Source organism: Thamnophis sirtalis, unplaced genomic scaffold (assembly GCF_051295495.1).
Source record: "Thamnophis sirtalis isolate CommonGarterSnake01/CBP01778 unplaced genomic scaffold, rThaSir2_p1.2 scaffold_8, whole genome shotgun sequence".
Taxonomy (NCBI): domain Eukaryota; kingdom Metazoa; phylum Chordata; class Lepidosauria; order Squamata; family Natricidae; genus Thamnophis; species Thamnophis sirtalis.
The window spans coordinates 21272560-21297248 of NW_028261388.1; the positions used below are offsets into that span (position 1 = coordinate 21272560).

Consider the following 24689-nt stretch of genomic DNA (forward strand, 5'->3'; position numbering starts at 1 on the left):
GAGACTCAACAGGCCACCATGCTAGAGGAGCAATAGCAGTCGGTTGCTGCCGGCATACTACCGGTTCGGTGCATGCTCCTTGCGCATGCGCATTTGCAAATAGAAAGGTCTGTGCATGCGCAATACCTTAAAAATGGGGAAAAAATGAATTTTTGCAATGAAAATTTTTCGACGCATGCGCAGAACCTAAAAACAAGATGGCCCAGCTGTAGAAGAACCGATCCGGGAGCGTGGCAGGCCTGGGTCGCTGCCGGTTCCAGTGATCCAGGCCGCCAAGTTACTACCTATTCGTCCGAACCGGTGGGAACCCACTTCTGCACTTAATAGTGCTTTGCAGCCCTCTCTAAGCGGTTTACAGAGTCAGCCTATTTTCCCCAACAATCTGGCTCCTCATTTTACCCACCTCAGAAGGATGGAAGGCTGAGTCAACCTTGAGCCATTCAGAATCGAACTTCTGAAGTGAATAGTCAATTAGAATTCTAACCACTGCACCACATTGTTCAGAAGCAAGGTTTCTGATGACAACGTATGGTCTTTGGGCAACAATGCATGAAACACAGTGCACCTTTGGGAACTACAGCTTCTAATCGTAAACAGGGTTATAGATTAATAACAGAATCTTGAATGGCATCCAGGAATGAACTGGAAACTAGCCCATTACATGAGTGAAGTAAATGAGTTAGAAAGGTATTCAACAAATATGTACATTTAAAGATTTTCTTCACACATTTACATAATATTTTACCAAATGGCCTGGCTTTGGACTTATGTAATAACTTATTTAGAACTGTAGGAACCCATCCCTCTCCTAGAAGAATGAAATATCCTGGGAAATATTGAAAAAACAGAATATTATACATAGATCAGAAATGGAGAAACATGTTTTTAGGTAGGAAGCAGACTCACTCTTAATAGCCCGCACCTTTGTCAATGGGCCATTAAAATGCCTGAGTCAGTCTATTCTACATAACAAAGATCCCCCGCTTTCAGTTCCAGGGTGATGGGATTAAGGCATGATAGTATTAGCCCTTTACCCATCTCACCACAGGGCACCTGGGAAGAAGCAATGCTCAACCAAACTTGGACTCAAAATACAGCCTACAGAGTTGCCCCTGCATGGCCCAATGGGAGTCTAACAACCCAATCAGAATATAAGATCAAGATCAAAGGCCAGAGAGGGCATAAAGCCAGGAATTTTCAGCATCTCACTGTCTTTTTTCTTCTTCACCCAACATCTGGAATCATGTGATCCCACTTTTCTGTTTAGGAGCTCAAGTCATGTGATCCTGTCCACCATTAAAACGATCTTTCCAAACAGCCTCCATGTTTCCAGTGTCTTTTTCCCCACTGGGAGCTGAATCCAGAAGGACATTTCTTCCAACAGAAGAAACCATTTCCAACTAACTTGGTTAGAATTATAATTTTTATTTTGCTTACTTATTTATTCAATGTTGAAGCAATGCTTATAAATGCAGATTACATTTATAACCTCTAGTAAGAGCCTTTGATTCCATCTCCACTCATATTACTCTAAACATTATAAAAAATAAAATTATATTTAGCCCAGTAGCCTAGTACAGTGGTTCCCAAACTTGGCAATTTTAAGACTTGTGGACTTCAACTCCCAGAATTCTCCAGCCAGCTGTGCTGGGAGTTGAAGTCCACAAGTCTTAAAGTTGCTAAGTTTGGGAACCACTGGCCTGGTACATGCACAAAAGACAGAACCATGCAATTGATTGGGGAGGGGAGGGGGATCTCTAGTTTTCTAATAAGAAAAACCTGCATTGTTTTATCTACAAGCAGATTTGGCCTTTTGTTGAAATTCTTCTTAGTTGCACAGTTTGCTAATTCTGTACAGCAGAAAAAAAACCAGACTCATTGGCAAATAAGTGCTGCTTAGCCATTGATTAAGAGACACAGTGGCTCAGTTCCTGAGCTCGTCGATCAGAAAGGTTGGCAGTTTGGTGGTTCGAATCCCTAGCGCCGCATAACGGAGTGAGCTCCCGTTACTTGTCCCAGCCTCTGCCAACTTAGCAGTTCGAAAGCATGTAAAAAAATGCAAGTACAAAAATTAGGAACCACTTTGGTGGGAAGGTAACAGTGTTCCGTGCGCCTTCAGCATTTAGTCATGCCGGCCACATGATCACGGAGACGTCTTTGGACAGCACTAGCTCTTCGGCTTTGAAATGGAGATGAGTACCACCCCCTTGAGTCAGGAATGAATAGCACATAATGTGCGAGGGGAATCTTTACCTAGCCATTGATTGAAAAGGCCGGGAGAGATTGGTGAATAAATGTCCCTCTTCTACCAGGAATAAGGAATCTTTGGATCGTCCAAAACCTCCAATAAGGTTTTCCTCCCACATGAGCAGACACCTCTACATAGTCATTATATAGCAACCATCATTATGCCGGTCAGCTCTTTAGAAAGGGAAAACTGAAGAAAAAAATGAATGAAGCTTGGAATTCATATAAAATCCACTTAAATACCCTCTTTGGTATTACATGCTTGGCATGTATATCATCCAGTAATATGTGGGTATAACCATTGAAGGTATTTTTCTCCACCTATTTTAGGTTTTGACCAAACATTTTGTCTGGTGACATATGGCAGGGTAGAAAACATGGAGTGGAATAGAATAGGAATAGGGATAGGGATAGGGATAGGGATAGGGATAGGGATAGGGATACGGATACGGATACGGATACGGATACGGATACGGATATGGAGTAGAATAGAATAGAATAGAATAGAAATAATCTTTCATCCTGAAAGTAATTTGATTTCTACTTCAGGAAGGTTGACACATTAAATTTCAATTATATACTCTGATTTCTTGTCCTCCTGAAATACAAGTAGTCCTTATGATCACAAATGAGCCAGGAATTTTTGTCACAAAACACTGTGGTTGTTAAGCGGGTCACCACATGGCCTGACTTGATTTTATGAACATTTTTATGACGCTTGTAAAATAAGCCGCCACGGTTGTCAAACGTGCTCATTAAGTGAATCAAGCATACGCAATGAGCTTTTAATGGCATTTTCTGCCAAAAAAATGGCAGAAAACATTGCACATCATGGCATCACAACCACGGGACTCTACAACTGGTCATAAAGGCGAGCTCGTTGGCAAGCATCTGAAATGCAATTACATGACCATGGTGTTTGTAGGGAGGAGTGGGACAGGTGTAACTTTGACAGCTAGTTGTAAGCAACTTTTTTGTGAACTTCAAAAGGTTGTTAAGTGAGGAGTGTCTGAACTGAATTCTAAAAGAAAAAAAGAAAAAAGCTTTTGCAATCAGCCTAACCCCCTCCACAATACCCAGCCAGCTACTTCTCACCAACCTATAATCAATATTCCTAATGTATGTCAGATTAGAGAAGATTGCTTTCAGCTGCTCAACATTCCCTCATCTCAAAATAAATATCAACAAAATCACATGAATAAATATTTGCTTTTTAAGCTGCTCTCTCAAAGGGTGGAAATATAAATAAATGCAAATATATATATCACACAGATAGACATATAATTCAGATTTAGTCAACTGCAGGATGGCCTCTTCATTTAAGAATTTAAGAGGGATACAATCAAGATCAAGTGAAGAACTAATAACACTCTATAAAACCTAGAATGCTGCATCCAGTTTTGGTCACCACACTATAAAAAAGATGTTGAGACTCTAGAAAAAGTGCAGAGAAGAGCAACCAGGATGATTAGGGGACTGGAGACTAAAACATATGAAGGACGGTTGCAGGAACTGGGCATTGCTAGTCTAGTAAAGAGAAGGATCAGGGGAGACATGATAGCAGCCTTCCAATATTTGAGGGGCTGCAACAGAGAGGAGGGAGTCAAGCTATTTTCCAAAGCACCAGAAGGCCAGACAAAGAATAATGGATAGAAACTGATTGAGGAAAGATTCAACCTAGAAATAAGGAGGAACTTTCTGACAGTGAGAACAATCAACCGATGGAACAGAAATTGCCTTCGGAAGTTGTAGGAGCTTCATCGCTGGAGGCTTTCAAGAAGAGATTGGATTGGCATTTGTCAGAAATAATGTAGGGTCTCCTGCTTGAGCAGGGGTGGGGAGGGTTGGATGAGATGGCCTATAAGGTCCCTTCCAACTCTGTTAATCTGTTAAAAGCCGTGGACTGTAATCTATGATGCTTGTATAATGTGAATTGGTAGCTAGTAGTTTTTCTGACGTCTCCATCTAGGGCTGCGACTGGTTCAAAGTCACCCTATGATTTCTGTCAAAGTCATTGGGGGGGGGGGGGGGGTTGAATCTGAATCAAACTAGCTCCCTTGGTGACAATTGGCATCTTTACAATGTTCACCTCCTCCATGGGATAAATCATAACTTTTGTCTGAACAAAACTAAGCCTCCCTCTTAGAGATGTTTTCCCCCATGTATCTTTCCATGGATGCTCTTTTGGAGATTTATTTTTTTCCATTTATTTGGAGTTGTTCAAAACACGTCGGACAGCTCTCCTAAATTCTTTACTGCTTTCTTCTTAATCTGGAGTTTGTGGGAAGCATCACAATCCTTTAACGTGAAATTTATTTTTATTATCATTTAATAGAATGGTCAAATATGATTTATTTGTTTAAAAGATCTCTGACACGATCTGTTTTAAAACAGTGGAATATAAAATAGAACAATGATTTCCTAATCAAGTGATGGACCCTCCCTTTGGGCACGCCCACCATCGCCAGCTGCTTGTCTGGTTTCCAGCACACTAGCTGGTCTTAGCGCCGGAGCGCCAGAAACCCAAAGACCAGCTGGCCGGTGGGCATGTGTGAGCCAAAAATTCGAAGACCAGGTGGCCAGTGCATGCACACACACTGGCCAGCTGGTCTTCAGGTTTCCGGGACTCCAGTGCACATGCGCGCACATACACACACAAACACAAGAGAGTTCCAGTTTGGGCACTCAGTGCCGGAAAGACTCACCATCACTGTCCTAATCTATTTGCGTTTATTTTTTAAAAATATATAATTTAGGCTTTGCCACCGCCAGGGGGCACTGGCGTTCTATTTTGAAAGTCCAAATATTTTATGGAATGTAAAAAGATCTATGCTTCTAAATCAGTGTTCCTCAACCTTGGCAACTTGAAGATGTCCGGACTTCAACTCGAATGCTGGCTGGGGAATTCTGGGAGTTGAAGTCAGGACATCTTCAAGTTGTCAAGGTTGAGAAATACTTCTAAATTCATATTCTCTCTCTCTCTCTCTCTCTCTCTCTCTCTCTCTCTCTCTCTCTCTCTCTCTCTCTCTCTCTCTCTCTCTCTCTCTCACACACACACACACACACACACACACACACACACACACACACACACCCCAACTTAATGTTTCTTGCCCCATTGTTAGGATTTTATGTTTGGCTCTACAAGGATATTTGCATCTGGTTCTTGACAAGCTTGTCAGCTGCACCAAGGGGTGAGTGCCCATTCCTTATTCCAGCTCCTGCCCACCTAGCAGTTCGAAAGCATGCAAATGCCAGTAGATTAATAGTTACCACTTTGGTGGGAAGCTAACATCATTTGATGTGCCTGATTCACCCAAACCAATAGCAGAAATCGTGGGTGGCCCCGCCCACTTACCCTGGCTCTGCAGCATCCCATTGAGGCCCTTTTGCACAGAAGGCTGTGCACATGCGTGGAGGTGGTCCATGCACTCACATTTGCAAACCAGTAGGGAAGGGAAGTCAATATCACCCCTGCTTTGGTGTATAGCCATGCTGACCACATGACCACGCAAAAGGTCTTTGGATGACACTGGTTCCCTTGGCCAAGAAACAGAGATAAGCAACACGCCGTAGAGTGGGACACGACTGGACAGGGAAACCTTTACCTTTTTTTAAAGTTGTATGTATACATGTATGTATTTTGTATAGTGGCCATCTCAATAAAGGACTCCGAGTAGCAAACCATCATAAAATCGATTGATCATAATATAAAAGTTAAAACATACATACAGTAGCACCCATCTGAACTCAAAAGAGAATCTAGGAAATTAAACACGACTTTCATCCTAAACTGATCAAATGGAAGAAAAGGTCTGACTTTTTACTGTGTTTTTTAAACTCAAAGGATGGCAGCAAACCTCCCTCCTAAAATTAGGATACCCAGGTTTGATTTAATTGTAAACATTTTCAATCTGCAAGAGCTTTCCTCAATGCAGAGTCCAGTTAAGTATATTGTAACAATCAGGGGTGGGCTTCAAAAATTTCAGCAAGGGGTTCTCTGCCCGGTTGCTGGGTGGGCGTAGCCATGGTGGGCGTGGTCTAGTCAACCTCCTGCACCATGGTGGGGGCGGGGGCATTTTTGCCCTCCCCAGCCTCCGGAGGGTTTCCTTGAGCCTCCAGGAGGGCGAAAACAGCCTCCCCAGGCTTCCTGGAGGCCAGAAACAGGCCTTCCCAAATTTCCAGTAAGTCCGATTTTTTGCCCTCCCCGAGCATCCGTGCACACTCTGCACTTACCTGCAACCAAAATGGGCCGCATGAGGGACTCTGGCAGGGAAGGGGTGAGGTGGGCGAGGCCAGCCACCCCTGCGAACCCCCGGCAACCCACCCCTGGATCCCAGCTGGGAAGTTCCTGAATTGTAATCCCAGGACTTCCAAAGAGTACCTTCTTGGAGAACTTTATTGTTAGGTATTTATTATTTTCCCTGTATTTTCCCCCCTCAGGTACCCCAAAGATAAGATCAGTGAACTTAATCTTTTCTAGAAAGTGAAACTGTCATTTTTTAATGTTTAATTTCCGTCTTCCATAGCCCTGTGACTGAATCAACAAACTCCCTCTCCACAGATCATAACCAAGAAATCTCATGCTTCACTTGAACTCCCCATGTTCAGATGAAAGGGGTTGTGATTATGGTCTCACAAATATCTCTAAACTGCTGATAATAGCACCTGGGAAATTATGGTATCTCTGGAGGCATTATCTAATGAGTAATGGGCATATATAAACGCACTGGTTTGTACTCATTTTCCAGATGTGCAAATTGCTTATAGAAAAAAAGGGGACTTTAAAAGGATTTATGGCCTTGATCCAAACATTCATTTATACAGGTAAAAAGTCTTTCTCTTTCTTTCTTTCTTTCTTTCTTTCTTTCTTTCTTTCTTTCTTTCTTTCTTTCTCTTTCCTTTTCTTTCTTTCTTTCCTCTCTCTTTTTCTTTCTTTTTTCTTTCTCTTTTCTTTCTCTCTTTCCTCTCTCTTCTTTTCTTTCTTTCTTCTCTTTTATTCATTCTTTTTCTTTCTTCCCCCCTCTCTCTCTTAGTTTCTTTCTTTCTCTTTCCTTTTCTTTCTTTCTTTCCTCTCTCTTTTTCTTTCTTTTTTCTTTCTCTTTTCTTTCTCTCTTTCCTCTCTCTTTTTTTCTTTCTTTCTTCTCTTTTATTCATGCTTTTTCTTTCTTCCCCCTCTCTCTCTTACTTTCTTTCTTTCTCTTTTCTTTCTTTCCTCTCTTTTTCTCTTCTCTTTTATTCTTTCTTTTTCTTTCTTTTTATTCCTCTCTTTTTCACTCTCTCTCTCTCTTTCTCTTCCCAACCACCCATTGTCTTGAAATTCTTTGCTAACTTTTCTTAGTTTCAAAAGCAATTTGCTGTGCAGCAGGCCATTTAAAACATGCCAGTGAACTACCAAAGCAATTTTAGTTACTCTTTTTCCGTTAGAATTTTTTTTTCTTTTATGACATACTTTTTGTGCACATATGACCATAACTCCGGGAGTAAACCAAAGCATGCACTAAAGGCAATTTTTCCCTGCCATTTAAACTACTTATCTCCTGTTCTTGTCACTTCCTTGACCCCACTTCAGAAATTGTGGCCCAGATTCCAGTGACTTGACAATAGGGTTGAAGTGGTGCTTAGTCAAAACTATAAACACACCAAGATCTGATTGGTCCTTCCCAGCAATGGAGATTTCTATATGAACTGGTCTGTGAGGACCTTCCTTTTCTGTCCTCCTACTAAATCCTCTCTGTCTTTGCTTTGCTTCCCCAAATGTCATATGGATGGATGTCTCCTCTGCTTTTTCCCATATGATCTCTAATACTTCAATACTAATGCTGACCCTATCTCCATGATGGCGAATCTATGGCACATGTGCCAGAAGTGGCATGCAGAGTCATCTCTCTGGGCACGTGAGCTTTTGACTGTTGCTCTTCCGGGTTCCGGTGTGCTAGCCAGCTGGTCTTCACCATGCGCGCACCAGGAAGATGACCTTCCAGTTTCTGACATGTGCATACGCACTGGCCATCTGGTCGTCCGGTTTCTGCCATGCATGTGCACACAAAGACCAGATTGCCGGTGAGCATGCAGGTGCCAGAAACCAAAAGATGATGTTCCCGGCACACGCATGCGCCCCAGCTGCTCTTCCAGTTTCTGGCATGCACATGCGCACAGCCAGCTGGTCTTCGCATGCACATGCATGCCAGAAAACAGAAGACTGGGTAACCGGTGCGCACGCACGTGCCAGAAACGGGAAGATCATCTCCCCAGGGCGCGCATGCTCACCAGGCAGCTTCTCTTCTGGTTTCCGGCACGCACATGCACACTCCCGGTGCTGAAAAGGTTTGTCAACACTGCCCTATCTCGGTACCCCCTTTGGTACTTCAGTAATGAAAGCAATAAGGAACAAGTTGTGTTTTGGTTCCTGCGTTCCTTTGTAGGCTCATAGAAACTCTCTAGCAAGAAAGAAATGACAGCTGAGTTGCATAAAAGCAAAGCATAAATGTTCCAGTGTTAAAAAAAAGAGTGGGAGGAAAATAGTATGGTGGGTAGAGGGTGGAAAAGAAGGAGATGATGCTTCACCTAGCTTGAGCAGAGACAAAAAGTATACTCACTGGCATATGGAAGGGTTGAATGGGGCATGAACGTTGAGGATTGATAGTGGCTCATTGACTTAATGGGCCACTGTTGGGCCATTGTAGATTATTAAAACACCAGCAACTGCTAACAAATAGTTGTGGGGGGGGGGGGAGTGAGTGGGAGAGATGCATGCCAGGCATCTCAGTCAACCAGTACTGTTCTGCTGCTAGAATAGAATGAAGCAATTGAGAACATTTTTTTTTCTGAAAGCTTATAACACCTCTGGCCAGAAAACAATGGACTCGGAGTGGGAGGAGGACAAAGTCATTTGTTCCTGCATTAAGGCAGTGGTCAATGACCCACATTGCTGATGAGCCCAGCAGAAGTTATGGATCGGTTGCAATTCATAATTACACTTGGGTAGCCTGATAATCTGGGGCATCCAATCAAATAGCAACACAGTTCCACATGCTGACATCTGCATCTTCATCAGGCCATGGTTATTTTCACCTCCCCAGTGCTACACTACAACATGTAAATCAGTGGTGGGTTTCAAAAATTTTTAGAACCTCTTCTGCAGGTGTGGCCTGCTTTATGGGAGTGGCTTGCTGGCCATGTGACTGGGTGGGAGTGGCTTGCCAGCCATGTGAGTGGGTGGGCATGGCCAACTTGTAAAATGTGGTGAAACTCACTTAACAACGCTCTTGTTAGCAACCAAAATGTTGGCTCAGAAACTCTGGCATTTGAAGCACACAAGACTTAAAACTGTCAAGTTACAAGACCCTTGCACCCCTAACCCTTTAAAAAAAAACCAGGGGTGTTCAAACTTGACAGCTTTAAGACTTGTGGACTTCAACTCCCAGAATTCCTCCTTTCCCTCTTCATCTTGATGATGTGCAGACGGGCAGGGGGAGGGACCAGTTCTAAATGGCACTGTAGATTTGTGGAACTCTTCTATAGAAGAGGTTAGAACTGGCAGGAACCCACCCCTGATGTAAATGCTTCTGTCTGGTTCCTTGTCAATGAATTCAATGTGCTTCAGGTGTATTCACTAGTCCAGGTTCTTCATAAGAACTTTGATTATCTGTGTGACTTCATCTCTTGTATTTGACTATCCTATTGGATCTAGTACAGACAATATACTGCAAGACCCATTATTAAAGTTACATTACCTTGTAGAACCTCTAGATGTGTCTTTTCTGTGGCTGCACACATACCCTTTGGAATAGTATCTTCCCCAAAATCTGAATGCCCCCAATCCTTTTGTTTAGGAAATCCTTTAAAATGTGGCTCTTTTAATTAACTCTAGGACAGAATATTTCTACACTGTATATATGAAGTCGTAGTATACTAAATTTTATTTTTTTTCAACATGTTGTACATAACTTAAAATCACTTGATTTGTGATTAATGTGGCTTCTGAATTGAACAAGCAAACAAAATCATACAAAAGTAAGAATGTGGTCATTGATGCCCCCTCAACTTTTTCTCATTTTGTTTTGGACCAGTGTCAACAGTAACTTCTCAACTGCCAATTTCAACCTTTCTCCCTAATATCAAGACATCAATTCTCCTTCAATATTTTCACGTATTGAAAATATTTTTGTGATATCTGGGGGGAGGGATCATACAATGCGCATACAAAAGGCTTGGTCTTCAGTAACATATTCATGGCCACCATATTGATTTTTTCCCACAGGGATTTGCTTGAATAAGAATGGGAATAATTCCTTTAAATTTTCCTGAATATTATGAGGAAATCCTGCCATAGGCACAAATAAAAAGCTGCAAAATCCTTAAGGCAGTGCAACCAAAATCAAGATTGCATATATAAGATCATCTTGGCCCTATATTAATTAAAAAAATAAACAGCAAAATAAACAGCTCTGAAAATTGACTTGACAATGAATTGTCTAGAATCAATTCCTCATCTATCAAAATTGTCATTCTTATAAAATTGTATTTCCCTTTTTTATTCTAATAACGGAGGAAGATAGACTCAAGTTTTTTCCTTATATTCATCTAATGGTAAATTTGCATAATGCAGAAACACCTACAGGGTAATTATAAACAAAATAATTGTATCAAGTTAGAGAAAATGTATAGACATTGTTTTTTTCTGGATACAGGTACAAAGAGACATATCTTTAGTGAGAGGAAGATTTACTATGTTATTTTTTCCCCATATAAAATTGGGTTTATTTTGCTGATGAAATGTTTTCTTCTTATAATGGAACACAATAGGGTACTGATGCAAAATGAAAAAAATATTTGAGCCCATCATATCTTTTTACTGAAAATCGAATACAGTATAACAGTCTAGACAAGTAAATAGTCTAATTAATCTAATACTTTGAATAATTTGAATAATAATTTATGCAGCTTAGTGCAGCATAATAATATTGAAAAAGACCATGTCATACCTGATATCTAGTCAATTTAATTAGATTAATGGAAGAGATAAAATTGCTATTATCCTAAAATGTTTTATTGATCGAAGCTGAGCATATAACTCAAATCTGCTGCAACTGAAGATTTATCAATAGTGGTCTTGGAGTTATAGCACTTTGCTCCAAAGTTGGGGAGAAGCAGGTAGAATTGAGGAGGGGGAAAACAGAAGTGGGGGAAAACCCCTCCATTTTTGACATCCACTATAGTGTGTAAATCCAAAATAAATGAATTAAAATATGCTGGATCTGAAACAATTTGCAATTGGTTGCTAAAGAGCCTTGTAGCTGTGCTTCTCTTATCCTTGGATTTCTCAGCCTTTCGACTTCCAGAGGCTACACACGTTTTATCCATGTCTGGAATTCATGCCAAGGACAATATTAATAACAGAGCAAGAAGACAAGAAGAACTCTGTTTTTTTTTAAAGAGATTTTGCTTAGAAGAGTTTCAAAGAAAGGGGCTATTCCACAACTCATGGTTGTATATTTTATTTATTTAGCTTATTTAGTTTGTGAAACATGTACGAGATAACAGGTATAAATATAAACACGGAGATGAACAAAGGAAATGGGGACAAATAAATCTGGACAATAGTAAAGGGGCGGTAGGCATGCTGGTGCACTTATGCACGCCCCCTTACAGACCTCTTAGGAATGGGGTGAGGTCCACAGTAGACAGTTTAAGGATAAAGTTATGGGGGTTTGAGGATATAACAACAAAGTTGAGTAGTGCATTCCAGTCATTGACTGCTCTGTTGCTGAAGTCAAGTTTGGAGCTTGTATAATTGTTTGCCTGTATATCAGGGGTGGGTTTCAACCGGTTCGCGGCGGTCCCTGCGAACCGGTTGGTCGGCGAACCCGGAAGTAAGTAACTTCCGGGAACGACGAAGGGCACGCCCGCCCGCCCGCGGTCCTTACCCGGTTTTGACGAGTTCTGCGCTTCTACGCATGCGCAGGACGCATACAGCACCTGCACGATCCTCCAGGAGCAGCTGGAGCGTCGTGCAGACGCTAGTACGCATGCGTGCACCGCGCACGTGCACGAGGACGCCGCCGGCCCCGTTCCAACTGAACCGGTTGGAACGGGGCGAGAAACCCACCCCTGCTGTATATTATTGCAGTTGAAGCTGAAGTAGTCATTGACAGGTAAGACGTTGTAGCAGACAATTTTATGTACTATACTTAGGTCAGACTTTAGTTGGCGTAGTTCTAGGTTGTCCAAGCCCAAACTTTCAAGCCTGGTGGAATAAGGGATTCTATTGTGAGCAGAGGAGTGGAGTACTTGTCTCCTGAAATACCGCTGGACTCACTCAATTGTATTAATGTCCAATATACAGTGTGGATTCCAGGCAGATGAGCTGTATTCGAGAATTGGTCTGGCAAAATTTTGAATGCTAGTTTGCAGTACAACGTTACCAGAGAAGAAGCTTTGTATTCTGTTATGTCATGGAAATATATTTTCATAATATATTATTATTCTTCATAACTGTTTTCATGTGAATAATAGTAATTCCTTAAATACTAGAGTTTTTTACTTTATCAGTTGGCAATTTGATTTCTTTCAGTGGCAGGAAGAGGCATCCTGTCCAACTCCAGTTTAAAAATAAAGAACTACTATATTTTTTGGAGCATATGACGCACCTTCCCCCCCCCCCAAAAGGGTAAAAATCTGGGTGTGTCTTATACACTGAATACAGCATTTTTGGCCTCCCGAAACCCCACCCCCTTTGCAAAAATGGCCGTGCATAGCCTTAAGGAAGCTGGGTTTTACTTGTTGTTCCCCCCCTAGCCCCCAAAAGCACTCTATAAGTCTCCTAAAGGCTATGCATGTCATTTTTTTTCAAAAAACAGACCATTTTGGGGGGGGCAGCCCTCGGGAGCATTCTGCAAGCCTCCTAAAGGCTATGCATGCCCTTTTTTGACAAAAAAGCAGGCTGGTTTTTGCAAAAAATGGGCCATTTTTGCTCATTTGGGGGGGGGGGCACTCTCCCAGGAGCACTCTACAAGCCTCCTAAGGGCTATTCATACTCTTTTTTGGAAAAAAAATGGGGCCGTTTTTGCAAAAAACACCCCGTTTTTGGGAGGTTTCCAGTGCAAAAAAATTGTTTTAATTTGCCTCTTCAAAACCTTGGTGCGTCTTATACTCCGAAAAATATGGTAGTAATCTTACTTTTGAGTAGACATTTGTGGGTTAAGCAGTAAATGTTTCTGACAGTACTTAAAACTATATTGGAGTCACTCAGATCTGTATCATAAGAGGCTAATTATTCTCTTTATTCCTCCGCTGTCTATTTTACTCATTGTCTCTTCTTTTATATGGTTAAAAGCACTATGCACACCGCGTAGATAGATTTATTTAACATTGTTCCAGAAATAGATTTCTGTTGATTTATTCAATGTGCACATAAGTATATAATGTTCTCTAGATTTTTTTCCTCTTTGGAACATCTTTTCTTTTTGCAGCAAAATGCTCCTTTTTATTTTGTGCTAATTGATACATTCTATCTATTCCTGCAATATGTCTCAAGAGCTTTTAAAGCCACAATGTTAAATATAAAAAAGACATTAATGAGTGCAGAATATAGGCACATTAATCACTGTAGAAGAGAAAAAGAAATATATAAAATGAATAGATTTTTTTCTTTTTCTTTTTTAAAAAAAGAAACCTTCCTGAACCATTATTAATTTTATTAATCGATGTATGTGGAAATATATATATATAGATTTGGTTGTAAACCTCTGCACTCAAGATAAGCCAAAAGAGTTTGGACTTCAAAAATTGCAGTAATGGGTTCGCTGCCCCGTTGCTCGGTGGGCATGGCCATGGAGGGCGTGGCCTAGTCGGCTTCCTGCACCATGGTGGGACAGCATTTTTCACCCTCTCCAGGCTCCAGAAGTTTTCCTCAAGCCTCCAGGAGGGTGAAAACTGCTTCCCTGGGCCCCAGAGGCCAGAAACAGGCCCGTTTCCAGACTTCCAGACTCCAGTAAGCCCATTTCCCCCCACTCCCCAAGACTCTCAGCGGGCCCAGCACTTAGCTGACATGATGAACGGCCCACGGGGAGACTCCTGGGAGGGAGGGGTGATGTGGGAGGAGAGGGGTGTGCATTGCAGGCTAGAGGTGGCATTGGGGGGTTCATCAAACTGGGCAGAATCCTAGCTAGAGGATCACCCCAACCATGCGAACCCCCAGCATCCCACCCCTGGTTGTTCTCTTCTTTCTTTCCTTCTACCTTTTCCAGAATTACAGCCTTTTCCAGAGAGCTAGGTCTTCAGATAATGAATCCCAAACAGAATAGTTTGAGCTTGATTATTTATGTCTTGTGTGAGAATTCAGGGTTGATTAGTTCAATAGTCCATTTGATGGCTATCCATTGCATTCTCAGAAGTCTTCTCCAAAAACAAAGTTCAAAAGTGTCAATCCCCTTCCTATGCTGCTTCTACTAAGTCAACCATTTGACTATGTCACCAAAAATATCATTGCTTACATGATCCTGATCTTTATAGGTACAGATACATCATAGAATCATAGAACAGGAAAGGCTCTTAGAGATCTTCTAGTTCAACCCTCTGCCCAAGGCAAGAATCCTTATTCCATCCTAGACAAATGGTTATCCAATCTTTTCTTGAAAGTCTCCAGCACATATTTCTTCCAGGAGGAAAGCTCTTCTTTGGTTCCAGGTTAGATCTCTCTCTGACAAGCTTCTAACTATGCTTCTTGTCCTGACCTCAGGTGCTTGGGAGAACAAATTGACACTCTCTTCCCTGTGGCAACCCTCCAAAATATTGGAAGATGGCTATCATATCTCCCCTAGACCTCTTCGTTAGGCTAAACATACCTAGTTCCCTTAGACATTCATGATGCAATTTAGCTTTAAGACTCCTTTGTTGTTGTTGTTGTTGTTGTTTTAGCAGTTAGACTTATATACCGCTTCATAGGGCTTTTAGCCCTCTCTAAGCGGTTTACACAGTCAGCATATCGCCCCCAACAACAGTCTGGGTCCTCATTTCACCCACCTCGGAAGGATGGAAGGCTGAGTCAACCTTGAGCCTGGTGAGATTAGAACCGCTGAACTGTAGATAACAGTCAGCTGAAGTGGCAATACTGCACCCTAACCACTGCGCCACCTCAGCTTGTTGCCTTTTTCTGGACTTTTTCTAGGGCATGGCTGTCAAACTCAAGGCCCAGGGGCTGGATCTGGCCCGCAGGGCCGCTCTGGAAACAGCAAAGGACTGGCCCACGGTGCCTCTGCCAGCAAAAAATGGAGCTTGGGAGTCCACAGGAAGTTCTTCAACTGGACAGACATGGGGTGCGTGGGCTCTTAAGAGCCTCACATGAATCCTGTCTGATAAAACATCTGTGAGATCCTTTTTGGATTAGAACCCACACTGGAGGTGGGGGTGAAGAAGGGCAGCATCTCCTCAGACCCAGAGAGAGGCAACTGGTCCCCCGCAGGTCGGAGATTTGCCTTAGGAATCAGAGTCAGATGGCAGTCTGCAATATGGCTGATAAGATGCTGACTTTTTGTCAAAGCAAATGTACAGAAGGTACAGAAGAGATGAAAGACCGGTAAGAAAATTTATCTAACCCACAACTATAAATCAAACTTGGAAAAGGCAAAGAAATCTTGAGAACATAAATAATATTGACGGTCAGATTGGGATAATGAAGGGTTGAAACACCAGCCCCCCAAAAAAGTATTTATTTGAAACAATTTTGGACAGAAAGGAGAAAGTAGAAAAATGACAAACTCACTCAAATATAAACCCTAAACTTGGTTTTGGACTTGTGAAATTATAAAAAATATGCATAAATCATTACAATTATTACAATCAAGCCTAAATAGAATTCTGAATCCAGAGAAGCAGATATCTAAAGAAGAATTTAAAGAAGGAGGGGGCAAGACAATGAAGGAGTAGAAACAGAGGGAAATAAAAAGCATACAGAAAACTCCACAACTGGATGCAGTATTCCAAGTGTGACCTCACTAGTGCCATATAGAGCGGTACTATACACTACCACTTCTTTTTTTTTGAAAAGTTTTTTTTATTTTTTAACATACATATAATATAATCCAAAGTATACCATTACATCTTAACCAACATTTTTTTGAATATTCAATATTGATCCCTCTTGCCATCAAGCCCCATCAATTTTTATTTGCTCTTCTGCTTTCCATACACCATATTATAGTCTATTTCATTTTCAACCCTCTCCACTCCCTCTCTCCTCCCCCCTACCTCCTTTCTTCCCTCTACCATCTCTCTCTTCTCTATTTCCCCTTCCTCTCTCCCTCTCCTCTCCCCTCTTTCCATGCCTTCTCTCTCTCTTTCTCTTTTCCTCCCTTCTGCTTCTCTCTTTCCTGTCTCCCCTCTCTCTCTTTCGCTCTCTTTATCTCCCTTCCAGTCTCTATTTTGTGTGGGATACACTATCACTTCTCACGATCTTGGTGTTATCTATGAGATATAAGATATTATATGCATGTGTGTGTGTGTGTGAGAGAGAGAGAGACAACAGCAATAGCAATAGCAGTTAGACTTATATACCGCTTCATAGGGCTTTCAGTCCTCTCTAAGCGGTTTACAGAGTCAGCATATTGCCCCCACAGTCTGGGTCCTCATTTCACCCACCTCGGAAGGATGGAAGGCTGAGTCAACCTTGAGCCGGTGAGATTTGAACTGCTGAACTGCAGATAACAGTCAGCTGAAGTGGCCTGCAGTACTGCACCCTAACCACTGCGCCACCTCGGCTCCTTGAGACAGACAGACAGACAGACAGAGATTCAGAATCTTCCTCTGCTTGGTTGTTATGTCTGTTGTCATTATTTCGATCTTTTTTTTAACTGTGCTGCTGTGGAAACATGAGACAATCACACCTGCTTAATTGCTTGTCCACTTCTAAAGAGCCTGGTGCCATCTGTGATTGCCAAGTTTGCTCCACATACTCTATGCTTTATTTTTGTCCTAGCAGCTCTTCTGGGGGGCAAAAAAAGGAAGCACACAAATTATCTCGCATTGCCAGCATCTTCCTTTTCTCATAGGAAATGACCTTGCTGAAACTACTGGGTTACTGTACTGCTGGGAAATCTTTTGAAGATGCTCATCTTGTTTGCGAAAGGAATAACCTTTTATCTCGCCGCGCTTCTCAGCTTGAGTGTTGGAAATCAGGAATAAGACACAGTGGAGTATGTAAAAATGATGGAATCCATTAATACTTTATTCAAACTCCTAAATTAAAATGTAATCTCAAGAGTTCTTTCACTATTTTAATTCCCTCAGATGTTCCTGTTTGCTGAGCTGACTGCAGTGCACCAAAATTACCTGATATAGGATGCAGTGAAAAGAAAGTGCAGGTGAGAACTTCACAGCAGCCATAGTTTGACTTTAACATCTAGTCGAGGTATAAAAAAATAATTACATTATTTTACTATGGCTTTCTCTTACGGTTCTGTTTTTCTTCTTAATGATCTAACTTTTCCTAAGAACTCAAACTTCAGGTTAGTAATGGAATGTTTTGCATTCTCTTTCTCCTCTATCATCACAAGGAGACCAAGGATCAACACTCTGAAAGAACCATTCCTCCTAAGAAGATTAAATAAAATTATCAGCATCATACTTAAGAGTACTGAGGCTCCTACTTATAGGTTTTCCACTCAATAAAACTGGCTTTATGCCCAAGGAGGGACTAGAACACATAGCTAAACGTCTATGGAGATTCTCAATCATCCAGGTCATGGTTGCCCCCAAAAGTGCTTTCTGAGAACTGAAGAAGCTTCTTGGATGAGAAGTGAAATGTCTTCAAAGAAAAACCAGAAAGTCCAGTTGCCTCTTGAAAAAGCGCCTTTGGGACAACCGCGAGCTGGATGACTGAGAATCTCCATAGATATTTAGCTATGCATTTTGGGATGAACACCTTCAGAGCTGAAGAAGATTCTTGGATGAGAAGCGAAACATCTTCAAAGAAAAACCAGAAAGTCCAGTTCAGAGGTTTTACTACTGGTTCACTTTGTGCACACCAGTTCAATGTAAATTGTTCTTCGTGCATGTGCAGAACAATTTACAGTGAGCTGCGCACGTGCATACACTACTAAACAACATTCCGGCAACAGCAGCAGTGACTGGGAACTGGTTCAGGGGCGTGGCCAGCCTGGATCGCTGCCGGTTCTACAACCCAGGCCAAAATACCACTGCCTGTTCAGTCGAACCGGGCCGAACCGAGAGCAACCCACCTCTGGTCCAGTTGCCTCTTTTGAGCTAGAAATCATATTTTCCAGTTTCTAACCTGGTGCATTAATATCAAACTGGGCCTTCCTTTCTGTTTAAATGGCAATAATAAAATTGATGATAGTTCCATTAAGTTCAGCACTGGATGACTGCGTAGTTGTAATGAGAAACAATCTGCAATACTGAGTAGTTATTAATTATGAATTCTGGATGGATCTTGAAGAAACGTTGGTAGGCGAAACTAATAGTTTCCATGAATTACTACTGAATTGAAGCAGAAAGTCAGCAGAAGAGTTCACTCAAGAGAAACATTAATGTTGTTTGAAATAAACATTGAAACTACTGTGCCCAATGACACATCATTTTTATATGAAGAGGGAGGGGATTTCACATCTCTGTTACTATTTGTGGTTTTCCACTTGAAATCCTCCTGTATTTTGGGGAGAATAAAATTAAACGGATAACAGATCCTATGTTTGATCTTGAGACTAGAAAGTGATGAAGATTAATTATGTTCAATTTTTTGTTCCTGAGTAGAGTATAAAATAATTGAAGGGTCTTGTGAGCACAGAACTCCCCTTTAGCTTTATGAAGATTAATGAAAAAGAGACTGTACTGCAGGTTGCGAATGTTTCAAAGTAGAAAGAACAAAAACATTTTGTCAATTTGAATGGCTTAAAATCTCAGGCACTGATGGCACAGGTCCAGGTGTGGGCTTCAAAAATTGCAGCAACAGGTTCGCTGCCCCATTGCTGGGTGGGCGTGGCCATGGTGGGTGTGATGGGCGTGGCCCTCCTACCATGGGCGGGGGGAGCGTTTTTCACCTTCCCCAGACTCCGTAGGCTTTCCTTGAGCCTCTGGGAAGGGGAAAACTGCTTTCCCCGGGCTCCGGAGGCCCTGTGGAGGCCAGAAACAGGCCCATTTATGGACTTCTGGAACTTATGGTAGACCTGTTTTTCACCCTCACCAGGATCCATAGACTTTTCTTGAATGTCTGGGAGGGCGAAAACTGCTTTTCCTGGGCTCCGGAGGCCCTCTGGAGTTAGAAACAGGCCCATTTCCAGACTTCCAGAATCTCCGGTAGGCCCATTTCTGCTCCTCCCTGAACCTCTGTGTGGGCCCTGCACTTACTTGGCATGATGAACAGCCACATGGAGACTCCTCCTGGGAGGAGCAAGGTAGGGAGGAGTGGGTGGGTGGGGTGGGCATGGCCAGCCAGGGGTGGCATTTGGGGGTTCACCGAGCTAGGCAGGATCCTAACTAGAGGATCACCCGAACCCATGCGAACCCCCAGCAGCCCACCCCTGCCCAGGTCTCAGAGTAGGTGAAGGTAACAGCAGTTAGGAATATCTGAACTGCATTTGAAAACATGAAGAGGACAGTGCAATAAAAAAAATCTCTAAGAACCTAAATAAAAGTCATCTGTAAGGGAATCCCAAAAGTGCTTCTTTTTTTTTTTTCAAAAGCCAACTGGACTTTTTTCCTTGAAGGTGTTTCGCTACTCATCCAAGTATACGGCACCCACCTTACACAATAGATTGAGGATTGTAGATTGTAACCCTCTGGGCTATAGATTTTATTTTTTTACTTCTCAGACACTGACAGTCTGATATAGACACATTTTAAAGTCAAATCTCTATGGCCTGGTTCATATAACACAACATAATTTACTTGGTTTCAGTTTAGCGTGTTGTACAAACATGGCTGCAGTTTCAAAAACCAAAATGCTGCGATTTAGCAGATTGTGTGCATCCAATTTATACATGTGCTTTTGCTGATTTATTGCCAAGATCGGTAGGTCTCTATGTCTCTAGACAGCTTACAATATACATCTATTAGAAATCCATAAAACCCATTCAACCTTAAAACAATAAGGGATTGGGAAGGAATAGAATGGAAAGAAGATAAAAGCAATCAAGGGACAGAAGGAAAGTTAATTGGCAATTCAGACCTGGTGGCAAGAAACTTGGGAAGATTATATTTTAAGTTGTTCAGACAGCTACTGCTTTAATGGGTTCGCTATAAATGAGGGTGAGCAATCTGAGGCTTCTATATTTACACAGATTAGCATTAAAGACAGTTTACTGACTTTGGTGTAGTTCTTGATTCCTTAATCTCGTCCATGGAGTCTGACATATTCTGCAATTAAAATCTATCCAGACCAGCATTATATATCCATGTTGTTTTATAATTGTTATGCTTTAAACAAAATTAATTGTTGGAACAGAATTAGGGAATTAAACATAGAAACTGAGAGCTGGCATGGTGGTTAAAGGCACTGAGCTAGAAAGTAGGGTACTGTGAGTTCTAGTTTGAGTTCTGATTTAGGCACCTGGGGGACTTTGGGTCACTCTCTCACAGCTCCAGGAAGAAGCACCAGAAAGAACAAACCACTTCCAAACATGTTGCCAAGAAAACATGTTCTCCAACAAGACGCTCTCAGCAGTAAAATACTTGTTCCCATGTTAAGGTGAAGTGAGTACATCAGAATATTGTGTAACTGCATTCTAATATTGTCCCATACATTCTGTTACCTTTCTGTTAATTCCCATTGGTATGTAATTCAGAGTGAGAGCTAGTCTGGTGCAGTGGTTAAGGTACTAGACTAGGTGACCTCGGGCTGGTTACTCTCTGTCAGCCTTTAAGGCAATGGAAAACCCACTTCTCAATTGTGGCTCAGTGGCTAAGACGCTGAGCTTGTCGATCAGAAAGGTCAGCAGTTCGAATCCCTAGTATGGGTCTCCTGCTCGAGCAGGGAGTTGGACAAGATGACCCCCAAGGTCCCTCCCGACTCTGTTACTCTTCATTCTTACCATCAAAACTGCAGGGATGTGTCCACTCACCAGGAGCAACATTTCCTCAAAGCCTTCTCCAATAACAACAACAATAATAATAATTCATCATCAGTCAATTGCAGAAGACGGCTTTACTTGGGACAGCTTCCATCCTGCAACGATATCTGGAACTGTGTCAGACATCCAGATCTGCCTATCCCAGGTCCTTGGTAAGGGCTCGAGAGGTAAACAAAAATCCCAAACCCAGCCTGAACATCTGACAGATTGTGCGATGATCAATGTTCATGATCATAATCATAAACTCAATAATAATAATAAAACAGTTGACTGAGTTTCATGTTTAATGAATACAAGAGATAATAACAATAATATAATTCAAGAGAACACTGCATCGCCATCAGAAGGAACTAATGAACCCTCTGGGTCAAAATTAATACAGCAACTTTCCAATAAGTTCAAGTTACAAGAGAGTGGCACATTGCAAAAATTACCACCAGATTCTTTGCTGTTGGACAGCAAAAAGCCTCCAAGTGTGAGCAACCTGCTAAAGGGCATGCCTATGGAGATTCTCAGTCATCCAGGTCAGGGGTCTCCAACCTTGGCAACTTTAAGCCCGGAGGACTTCAACTCCCAGAATTCCCCAGCAGCTTTGCTTTGCTGGCTGGGGAATTCTGGGAGCTTTGCTGGCTGGGGAATTCTGGGAATTGAAGTCCACCAAGTTTAAAATTGCCAAGGTTGGAGACCCCGGATCCAGGTCATGGTTGTCCCAAAGGTGCTTTTTCAAAAGGCAAACTGGGTTTTGTTTTTTGAGAAGGAGTTTCTTCTGAGCCAGAACTAAGAAGCTTCTTGGATGAGAAGCGAAACGTCTTCAAGGAAAAACAAAATCCAGCAGCCTTTTTTTGGGGGGGGGGGGATCTTTGGGATTGTTAAGAGATCGGGAAGAAGTGCATTTTCTCCAGAGCCGCTGGCTGCGTTGGCTAAACCACTAGCGGCGCTTCTGTTTTTGCAGGCAAGCGAGCAAGACGCACGGTTTGCGCGCAGCGAAGCGCCCGGAATCTGCTGGCTAAAGGAACAGCGGGGCAAGAGGAATTGGCGCCCGCTGCTCTCCAGCGGTGAATGGCGGGCGCTGAAGGAGCGTTTCCCCTCCTACGCGATGTACGGAGCTGCGCCGACCAGACGAAAAAGCCGCGGTTGTTGCTGGACGAGCTCTTTTGGGCTGCGAGGGGAGGAAGGGGAGGGAACCGCCGCCGGAGGAAGGCTGGGGATCCTAGGCGCGCACGACACTCTCGCCCGGCGAAGTAGGGAGATGCGATGACTCCGCTCGCCCTCGTTCAGCCCCCCTGAGGAAGACGCTCGTGGGGAAGAGCAGGTAAAGCCCGGTCCTCTCTGCCACGTTTGACTCTCCTAAGCGGACTTATTGAGGAGTAAAATACACTAACGGGGCTTGCTCGGAATAAGCAAGTTTTAGGGTTGCGGGAGAGCGGAGAAGTCGTGGGTTCCTGGTTGAGGATGCGGTGGGATTCAGGAGAGTTAACATCTAACGTTGTATCTCTGGAGGCCCCAATCAATCTATCTATCAATCAAAATAGAGCTGGAAGGGTCCTTGGAGGTCTTCTAGTCCAGGCCCCTGCTCAAGCAGCACCCCATACCATTTCAGACAAGGGACGGTCTAGTTTTTTTAATTTTAATTTTATCTATTTATTTAGCTTGTCACTTATGGTTCCACCACAAAACTGCGGAGGACAAAATCGCGCTCGACGAAAGCGCGCATTTGACGTCATCACAGCGCGACAAAAATATCGCGCTGTGATCGAAAAATGTAAAAATAAAGCGAAAACCTTACCCTAACCTCCCCAAACCTAACCCTAAACCTAATCCTTAATCTAACCCTAAACGTAACCCTTAACCTAACGCTAAACCTAACGCTAACCCTTAACCTAACGCTAAACGTAACCCTAACACTCTAAACCTAACCCTAACCCTTAACCTAACCCTAACCCTAAACCTAACCCTTACCTTTATGTGAATCGACTTGCTTTAATTTTAATTTTATTTCAATTTGTAATTTTTTTCGTCGCGCTGTGATGACGTCAAATGCGCGCTTTCGTCGAGCGCGATTTTGTCCTCCGCGGTTTTGACGGGTCATGGTCACTTATGTATAAGATAAGGGGAATAAGAACAAACATAAATAAGAACACAGGAAATGGGTACAAATAAATGGGGACAGTAGGACAGGGACTTTAGGCACGCTGGTGCGCTTATGTACGCCCCTTATGTACACCCCATCCCCTCTTAGGAATGGGGTGAGACCGTCTAAGGTTTTGGGGGTTTGGGGAAGAAACCATAGAGTCAGGTAGTGCATTCCAGGCATTGACCACTCTGTTGCTGGAGTCGTATTTTGTGCAATCGAGTTTGGTGTGGTTTACCTTGAGTTTGTATCTAGTGTGTGCTCCAGTGATGAAGCACCCACAACTTCTGAAGGCAAGATGTTCCATTGATTAATTGTCCTTACTGTTAGGAAGTTTCTCTTTAGTTCCAGGTAGCGTCTCTCCTTGATTAGTTTCCTCCATTGTTTCTTGTCCTGCCTACAGGTGCTTTGGTAAACAAGTTGACCCCTTCCTCTTTGTGGCAACCTCTCAAATACTGGAATCCTACTATCATGTCCCCCCCACCCCCATCCCTCTTTTCTCTAGATTAGCCAAACCCAAATCCTGCAACCATTTTTCACTTGTTTTAGTCTCCAGGCCTTTAATCATCTTCGTTGCTCTTCTTTGCACTTTTTCCACAGTCCCAAAATATTTTTTGTAATGTGGTGACCAAAACTGGATGCAGTATTCCAGATGTGGCCTTACTAAGGCTTTATAAAGCAATAGATTGTAGATTGTAAATTCCCCATCTGTCCAGCACAATCTTCTCTATTCCTGGGTGCTCTTCAACACAAGAATCCTAGTTACAGATTTTGGGAAGATTAATGTAGTCCAACACATTCCCAATCTTTGTATTTACCCTTGATTAAGGTGGTATGTACAACTTTGCTCCAGTTTATCAAAATTATTTGCATCTCTTCTACATTTTTATTCCTTTCGTCCAGGGAGCTCTAAAAGTTAAAATGATTCTGCTCCTCATATAACAAATCATCTTCTGGCAAACCTGTTGGTCAATTCTGTGGCCAGTTCTTTTAGGCCAAGCTTTCTCATCAAGTTCTATGGCTATTCCCTGTGCCAAGTGTCTATGGCAATGTAATATTTCCTTTTTCTAAGTATTTTAGTCTCCTTAAAAATACCATACTGCAATTGTGCTGTGATAAGCAATGCCCATTGCTTTTCACATTTAAAAGAAAACATGCTTGTGGCTTGTGTTCAAATGGTAAAAGCAGAGGGTAGCACCTAACTGACCCTGAAAATGTTAAGCAAG

General features: G+C 42.4%; 1 protein-coding gene across 1 annotated transcript in view; it reads left to right on the top strand.

Annotated features, from left to right (window-relative positions):
* Window positions 1-22624: 22624 nt before the first annotated feature.
* SGCG (sarcoglycan gamma) overlaps window positions 22625-24689 on the top strand; it is a 28118-nt gene continuing 26053 nt past the window's right edge. Inside the window, exon 1 of the mRNA XM_087721219.1 lies at window positions 22625-22644. The gene's annotated coding sequence lies outside the window, so the exon portion shown is untranslated. The remainder of the gene's footprint in view (window positions 22645-24689) is intronic.